Source organism: Chelonoidis abingdonii, chromosome 25, assembly GCF_003597395.2.
Source record: "Chelonoidis abingdonii isolate Lonesome George chromosome 25, CheloAbing_2.0, whole genome shotgun sequence".
NCBI lineage: Eukaryota > Metazoa > Chordata > Testudines > Testudinidae > Chelonoidis > Chelonoidis abingdonii.
In genome coordinates, this window is record NC_133793.1 from 2,827,047 (window position 1) to 2,835,906 (window position 8,860).

Sequence of the window (8,860 nt, forward strand, 5' to 3'; positions counted from 1 at the left end):
GCCTGCACTAAAAAGTTAGGTTGACCCAACTATCTCTCAAGGACGTGAAAAATCCGCACCCAAGTGGCTAAGTTAAACCACCCTAACTCCTGGTGTAGAGCACGATAGGCTGGCAGAAGAATTTCTCCTCCAACCTAGCCACTGCCTCTTGGGGAAGTGGAGTCCCTGTGTTGACAGAAAAAGCTCTCCCATTGGAATAGGTAGTACCAACACTGAAGCAGCTGCAGCTACACTACAGTAGCATTTCAAGCACAGACAAGCCCTGAGTTCTCCAAAGAGGTTATCCTACTTATGGGAGTCTGAACCTTGACTATACCTTGATCAAGAAATTTGGATCTTGACAAAAAATAACTGACTACCCCAATCTACAACATGCTAGACTCACACACTAGGGAGCCAGCCTTATTGAAGTCCTGATAACAAAGAGACTACTTTTTACCCAGCACAAAACCAGGTTTTAGAAGGTCTGAAAACACTATCACCTCCTCAGACTACTACTGACCACTTGGAGAAAACACTACCCTCCCTCATCCCAGGACTAGGTATAGGAACACGACCATGCTTAGAATAGGAAGATGCTACACTTTCAGAGGTTTTAAATTTATGCTCCTCTTTCATGCAGAAGATCTTAAAGTGGCCTGAGATGATCACAGAACAGGATCTTAAAGCTGAATATTGTTTGTTTCATCAAACTAAATATTAGGGGATTTTTTTGTTGTTGTCACCATGAGCCTACTTTGGTGTACAACATTTACTAATTAGTCATTCTTTTGTCTGGTGTAAGTGCCAGAAACTCTCCCCTCGTCAAGCTGTTCTGGTTGCTTCTTTGACCGTCAATGTAACTGCATGCAATAAAAATAGAAAACAGAACTCATTCCTAGCAAGTGAGCTGGCTCCCAGATATAGCTCTTTTTAAACAGCCTCTGGACTCAAAGGGTTAAAACAGAAGAGCAAGGCAGACAGACTCCTCTCACCTCACTATGGTAACGTTTCATTTGTAACCTTCGAACAGCTCAACCTAGAGTTCTGTCCTAAAGGAGTTAAAAGATTTGTTTACCAGGATTGCATCTGAACTTTATAGTACAAAAATCTTAAGGATATAAATAGTTTCCTCTCTCCATTTCTTGTAGAAACTTGAAATAAATTCTCACATGCTTGACGGAGGCGACGTTTCGAAGGAATTTATTTACCATTGACACAAGACTCCTGAAGATTAGTCTAGTTCTAATGGAAAGGTTACCTGTAAATGGAAGAGAGGGATTAACTAGGAAAGAGGCCCTGGCTGCACGCTTACCTTATTGTTTGGACTTCTTGATTGGATGGGGGGGAATCCATGTAAAGGAAACATATGCACAATGCCTGAAACGGCTGATAGAAGAAAGCAGCTCTGGAAGTGGGTAGAAAATGAAAACTTGCGTGGCCCTGCGAGTGAGGAGTGCAGCAGAAGCCTGTTGAACAGTTGCACAGAGAGCTATGGAGGCTCCTCTTTAGGAATGAGTCTGCAAGAGGTCACATTTCCTTCCTGCTTTCAGTCCTGATGACACTTCAGCCTCCACCCCCTTTCTCATTTAAAGGGCCAGGATTGTTTTCCTCCATTGCAAAGTAGGTCTCATCTGACAGCAGAAACAAAGCTTTGGTGATCCTGCCTGATCTGTTGCAGAGAGCAAGGCCGGAGCACAACTTGTGTGCGCGCTTGGAACTGTTTTCATACAGAGGGAGCCAGTTTGACAGCCAATTTTTAACCAAAGCTGCTGATTTTGTCTGGAAACCAGGAGGCAACCTTATGTTAAAGCTGTTAAGTGTTGAAAGAATCTTCCCAAATGCTGGTTTAAGTGCAGTGGGTCTCAAACTTTTTTTTAATGGTGACCCCTTTCACATCACAAGCCTCCAAGTGCGACCCTCCTAATAAATTAAACACTAATATTTTTAACACCATTATAAATGCTGGAGGCAAAGCGGGGTTTGGGGTGGAGGTTGATAGCTCTCGACCCCCTGAAGGGTCCCAACCCCCAGTTTGAGAACCCCTGGTTTAGTGAGCCTGATATCTAGGAACAGGATACACTCTAAAGCTATCTTTCAGAGTCAAACCTTAAGGCAGTTCTACTGATGGATTGTAACTATTTCAATAGGAGAGAACAAATAGGAGCAGAGGCTTTACATCAACATGCTGGTAAGCTTCAACAATCCACAGCCCAGTTAAAATATTAATGAGTTAAAATACTGTCACACTGTGGAAATCTTAAAACAATTCTTTATTAAAATACAATTATATATCATGAACTTTTTGACATTTCATTTCTGATTACATAATCATTTCTGATGATCATTACTGATTATTGTAGGAAGATGTTTGGTACAGGGACCTTGGCTTACTGGTTTCTAAAGTACCATACACACTTAAGGTACTGTATGAACAGCAACCACCATTAAATCAACTTGGAATATAAACTGCTGCGTCTTTTTAGAGTTAGTTTAGTAAATTCATTCATATTTCAGTGGTTTAAAACATAACAGTTTCTTCCACAGTGAAGATACAAAACAACGAATCTGACACTGCTAAAAGAATCAGAATAATTAGCTAACAGGAACTAGCCAGCTTATTGGTCTAGTTGGGTCATAAGTAATTCAAATTCTCAAAATACTTAAGTATTAGTAGCATCATGTTCTGTTATACTATGTGGTATTTGATCCTGTTGATCACAGAACGCCACTGTTCCACCTTAGAGATGTAGCAAGAGTTAACGGAAATACGCTCAGATGAACATAAATATGTGGACATCAGCTTGCTCTACCTCAAATGAAGTCAGCACCATCTACAATGCACTGTGATAGCTGCACAAGATCAGCAACTAGGTGAAGAGCAGCTGGCTGAAGCTAAATCTGGGCAAAATGGATCAGATACTGGTGGAGAAAAGAAGCACTCCAAAGAACTAGTTGCTATCACCAACATATCGCTCTCCTTGATGGCATCTAGCCTCTGATCAAGATGGTCCACAGTCACTGGATCCTCAATGCTTCAAAAGGTGAACATTTCTTAAACTACATCATGTATTTGTTGACAAATTTGACCATCTTGTAGTTTGCATATTTCTATAGCATCTACAGTTGTTAGATCTCAATAAAATGTGCTCACTCCAAGTTAACTATACTTCTCAAGTGTAAAAACGTGTCTGAAAAGAGTTAAGAATTTTTAGTAACTTTGGCTAAATATTCTGTAGCAAGGTTAAGGGTGTTAAACATCTGAAACCAGAGTTCTTTTAGCCACAAGCCAAGAACCCTTATAAATCAAGCAGATGCAATGCAGATTCCCCGTCACATCTATCCATTTGGTCTCCACCTTAATTGCAGAAACTAAGATTATACAGGCCAGTAGAAACCTTTGGTTGCTCTGTCAGCTGAATAAGGAATGAAGTCAGTTTTTTCTTCTGATGGTTACTGAGTCATGATGCTGTATTTTTTTAATACAAACATTCTGATAAAGATGGCTAAGAAATTCCACACTAGAAGGCCAGGGCTCAAACAAAAATGCAGCATGGTAAAGTTCTGGCACTGCCTCCCTGCACAGGGTGTTCTCTCTTTCAGCTACTGGCACAGGGAAAATGAGAAGTTCCTAAATGAGAGATGATGCATTTCCAGTAGCATAATTTTAAATCAAGTAATCTTGCTAAAAACTAGATAGCATTGCTAAATTAACAAAACTGCTGTGATTTCCTGATTTTAAGGTACACTTCACAGAAAAGGTGCCCCCCTTTAAATTACCACACATTACAAATAAAGAAAACCCCCAGAAACAAGCCATTTAACTATCTTTTTTAGAACTTCAAGTAAAAATTTTATTCTATGTAGGAATTGCACGGCTTTGTCTTTTTTTGCAGCCTAAACAGAAGTTCCTTGAATCTGGTCAAAATATTTGCTTGACTTGTTGAAAAGAATTATTTCTCTCTCTCCTGTCAGGCAAACAATTTGAACTAGATACTTCCTGCATAAATGGAAAATAAAATAAGGACATATTTATGGACTTACCCAGGGCCCAAGTGAGAGTGGAGTTGCAGTATCTCCAACAGTCATTCCTTTTGGGTTCCGTGTAAATGCTTGCAAGCAGCAGCACTTAGAAGGAAATATTTCAGATATGTCTTTGCAGCACTGAGTTCAGGATAATCAATCCAGCCTTATTTAGTCACTGGCTTTCCAGGGACTAACATGAAGCTTAGTTGTTGAGTTCAATTACTGCATCTGATTCATCTATTTCCATATTAAGACACTTCTGCAAATAATTGAAAGCAAAATGTATACAGCTACCATATCAAAGCATTAGTGTGTGTATACACACAAAATGTGGGTAAAATGCATTTAAATTAACTTGTATTTAGGCAAGGTTATTTTACCTTTTTGTTCTGTGTAGTCCTTGCTATTCTGCAGAAGATATGAAAAAACCATCAGCTAAAGCCTGCTTTTCACTGAGTGCTGTGAGTACCGCTAAACTAAAGGTAACGCAATATCATCTTTTTTGAAAATCCTGAGCTGCATTCAGGAATTCTCTGTACTGTGAAATTCCTATGGCAATAATCTGCTGTTGGAACAAACTTTCTTTTCAAACTCTCTCCTGCTAAGGGTTTATATGGAAATGTAAGTTAGAGTTTTCCAGAACTATGGAAATTTCACTTGGTGCTCAGAACTGGAGCTGACTCTCAGAATTTGGCTTCTCAGATAAGTAGTAAAACACCATCGCACTTGCTTTTGTCTCCATTCTAGCAGCAAAGTTCTACATATCAAGCTTAACTTCATTTCACACATTAACCAAAAGAGCACACTGGGGGCTCTTGCTTCCACAAGAAATATATTTGGAGAGCAGACAAACATGAACTGGTCACAGTGCTGTGTGCAGGTCTAGCAGTATTTTTACTGACATTGCAAAGGATCCTGAAGCACTAAAAACTATACACATCTGGTACAGCGCCACTAAAATGCTGCTACCTCAGAGATGGAAGGAAGACAAGCAGAGCTCTGAAGGGTACACAAGAGTGAAACAGGGACAAATTTTGGCCACGAGCTATGAAACAAAGCCTTGTTCTCACAAAAATGCCACAGGGACTTGAACACTCATGAAGAAGAGGCAGCAAAACTTGTTTTCTAAGGGCCTTGACCCAGTGTTGCCGTCCACCACAGAGTTAAGTGAATGAAACTCAGTTAATCTATCATGGAAGGATAAAGGCCAGAGTCAATCCTACTGTGATTTGAACATGAGGTCTCAAGGTTACTGCAGAGGAAAAGCTGTGGGCAGCTTTCTGCAAAGCACTGGTAGCTGTTTTCTGTACTTTATTAAAAAGTAGAACAAAAATTAGGGTAGCCATCTGCTAAAAAATAGCTAATTTGGGAAAGGTTAAACATGCTATTTTAATAATAATGATGAAAGTAATACTAAGTATTTCTATATATTTCTAAGTGCTTTACAATGGAGGACAAGGGTCAATATTCCCATTTTACAGATTAAAGATGGAGGCAGAGAGAAGTCATGGAAATTGCCTAAGGCTATAACAGACAGTGAATGTCAGATCCAAAAACAGAACACAGGGGGTCCTGACTCCAAGTGTGTACTTGCCTCAGTCCCTCCACCTGTGTAAGAAACAGAGAGAATAATACCCTCCCTTATCAAATTTTTATCATGATTAGTCAAAAAATTATCCTTTGATATACAAGCTGCACTGTATTGAAAACCACCTGCTTTTACTGTGTGCAGGTGACAGAATTAACCTTTCTGAGCAAAGACGACATTGGAACAAGTCAAACTGGATGCGTGGCAAAACATTACTTAAAAGCACAATATTAGCTATTGTGTCCGAAATGCCTTATGCCCATTAATTGGGAACATTTTCCTTAGGTTTGGAGGCTCTGTTTCACATTTTGTAACGTAATCAGGGATTTTATTTCCTTTGGTGTCTCAGCTCACAAATAAGACCCTTTGTCTGCAGGACACCATGGCATTCAAACTAAAGAAATGGAAGGAGGAGCTTCAGTTGAGCTACTAATCAGGACTTGTTGGCATAGAAGGCAGAGAACTGGTGTTGCAATATGTACACACTGTAAGGGAAGTTAATATTTTACAAGTGTTGAACTTTGGGACTGAACTCAAACAGCTGAAGATTTTTTTCAGTGCAAAAAGCAAATCCTTCTTTACACTGAATCCTTTAAAAGCTTTGTGATTCAGACACCCCCACTCATTGTACCTATTCTCTCCCCCCTAACTTTTGAGTTTGTGGTTGAACTATCTCGATCCCCTTCCTTGCTAAGAGGTATCCATTTTAATGGCACAAGCATGTTGCTCTTTCACAAAATTCATAGCTCATGACAGAGCAGGTTAGTACAATTAAACAAACAGCAACTAGTTTTTCTCCATGATTCTCAATCTAAAAGAAGAGCAAGTTGTTGCAACTCCCATTAGTTGCCAGTGTTTTAGACTAATTATTCCAAATACCCTTTTCACCTAATTTAAAGGTTTTTGTATTCTCCTTTTCAGAGCGCAACCACTTCAAGTAAATTTTAAGATATGAAGCATTAACTGCCAAGATTCTATAAGGGGAAAAAAAGATTATATGCTACTCTGACCCAAGTTTATGACACAATGCTCAAATAAGGCCCACGGAAGGGAAAACATGGACTCTGACTCAGCAAATATTGATGGGTTTTAAGTACTCAAACAAGCATTAAAAACATTTATGAAAAAAAGATTTTAGGTATCTGTTCTTTCTGGGACATTTAAGGTCATTCTGCAGAATGGGTTCAGACCTTGTAAAGCAGTAGCAAATAAGACCGGAAGTACAAAATCAGCAGAGTACACTCCCAATCCAGGAACTAGAGGAGTTGTAGAATTTCCTTTTTATACTGATTAAGAGAATACAGGTTCAAAGGTATTAGATATTGCCTTGCTTGCACAGCAACAATGCTGGTGAGCAAAACAAATTCCATTTACGGAGTCAGCGCTTAAACTGTGAGGCAGCAATGCTAAAACTATAAAGCCCTGAGCTATAGGGTATAGTCCAAGTCTCAAAGAGAGGCACTCCCCCGCTTCCCCCTTAGAGATGTTAGGTCTTAATTTTGTAAATAACTTACCTGGCTGCTGGAACACGCACTCACACCTTCCACCCCTCAACAGTAACCTGTCCCTGTTTCAGCTTCTTCAGTTATGAAATCAGGAAACAATTCTGCACAAAAAAAAACACTGTGTTGAAGCAGCTGTATATTTAAGCTATACACCATTGGTTTTATTTTAAGGCAAGAGGTTTTATACACAAAACTGTGGGCTTTAATCATTATCAGCTTAAACCTGGGAATTGGTCACCTTCTGAGAAAGGAATTTGGAAAGTCAATCCATTTACCTTCCCCCAGTCACTATTTTTTCTCCCTTCTAATCCCAAACTCCAAACTAACAACTGTCAGTGATCAAGTAATCACTTCTACCACACTTCCCCCACAAGACAATGCAAGCAAGGACAGCTGAATTCTGGCACCTACTGTAGATAAACCCTCCCTTTCTAGACCAATGTTCATATTTTGTCTTCAAACAGAATTGTAACTTGGTCTGCATTAACAGAGTGTTCATAAACTGTGCTACAATCTTGCTTGGGCTGAGGAAGAAGTCTGCTCCGTGGTTCTGTCCAGCACAGTGACGTATGGGATTTCTAAAATCCCTATTCGCACTGAAACACCAGACTGAGCTGGTTACAACAGTGTGTGAAAAGGCTTGTAACTAGCATGGTTTGTGCCTCAGGAGGAACTGTGGCACTCCCAGCTGCTACCCTATAGCCCAAGGAGTGGCCATCCAACATCTCTACAAACAAATCATTGCTTCAGGCATAAAAAATGGTGGCAATTATATCCAGGGCACCACTTCCAGACTCTTGCTATTTTCACCACAAAATAAAATTAATATTGGGTTTAAACTAAAGCAGGTGGACAGAGTATTATGTACAAATTAATAGAGATTTCAAATGCAATGTTTATAAAGAGCCTTAAAGATAAAGCACACTATATGCACTAAGCATTAACAAATGGGGAAAAGAGACAGCCTGACTCTACACTTCTCAAATCTCTCCAGGTGTGCTGTAAAGGGGACATGTATCTCCTGGGAAGGGAAGGGAAAAAACAGGATGCACCACACTTGATCACTACCACAGCCACACTAATCCGGGAAGCGGCACAAACGACTATTGTACCTGTAACTTTAGAATGCCTTGGGGATTTAGTCTCTTTACATTTAAGTCTTATGTCCAATATAAAGACAAATTACAAGATATAAAGGAACAACATTAAGGGTATAAAGGGAGAAAAAAATTCAGAGGCACAAGCATTATTTTGGGACAAAATTTTAGATTAGCTATTTCACAATGAAATATGGTCTTTTGACTAGAAGACGAAATATTTTTGCCAGTGACATCTGACACAGATACATCCATTCCTTCCCCACTGAATTAAAGCCCCATTCTGCCCTCAGTTGAATGGGTGTAACTAGAGTTAGAACCAAGTCCTAAGTCTAAATTGAAAATCTGTTAAAACTTTCTTTACCTAAGGCTTTTGCTGGCATCAATGCAACAAGACAGATTTAGGCCATGTCTACACTACGGGATAATATCGAATTAGCTAAAATCGGTTTTATAAAACTGATATTATAAATTCGATTTTATGTGGCCACACTAGGCACAGTAATTCGGCGTTGTGCGTCCGTGGTCCGAGGCTAACGTCGATTTCTGAAGCGTTGCATTGTGGGTAGCTCTTCTGTAGCTATCCCATAGTTCCCGCAGTCTCCCCCGCCCCTTGGAATTCTGGGTTGAATCATTATTGTCGCGGGTGGTTCTGGGTAAATGTC

The 8,860-nt window shown here is 39.7% G+C and overlaps 1 protein-coding gene across 11 annotated transcripts in view; it reads right to left on the reverse strand.

Annotated features, from left to right (window-relative positions):
• The window catches only part of THRAP3 (thyroid hormone receptor associated protein 3), a 67,215-nt gene that overhangs the window by 27,334 nt on the left and 31,021 nt on the right, over positions 1 to 8,860 (reverse strand). For 4 of the 11 annotated variants that reach the window (XM_032766795.2, XM_032766793.2, XM_075060744.1 and 1 more), the window contains one exon: positions 7,108 to 7,199. The gene's annotated coding sequence lies outside the window, so the exon portion shown is untranslated. Of the gene's footprint in view, positions 1 to 1,294; positions 1,614 to 4,023; positions 4,265 to 4,385; positions 4,414 to 7,107; positions 7,200 to 8,860 lie in introns of all 11 variants that reach the window. The other 7 variants (XM_075060737.1, XM_075060739.1, XM_075060741.1 and 4 more) reach the window with 3 other exon arrangements.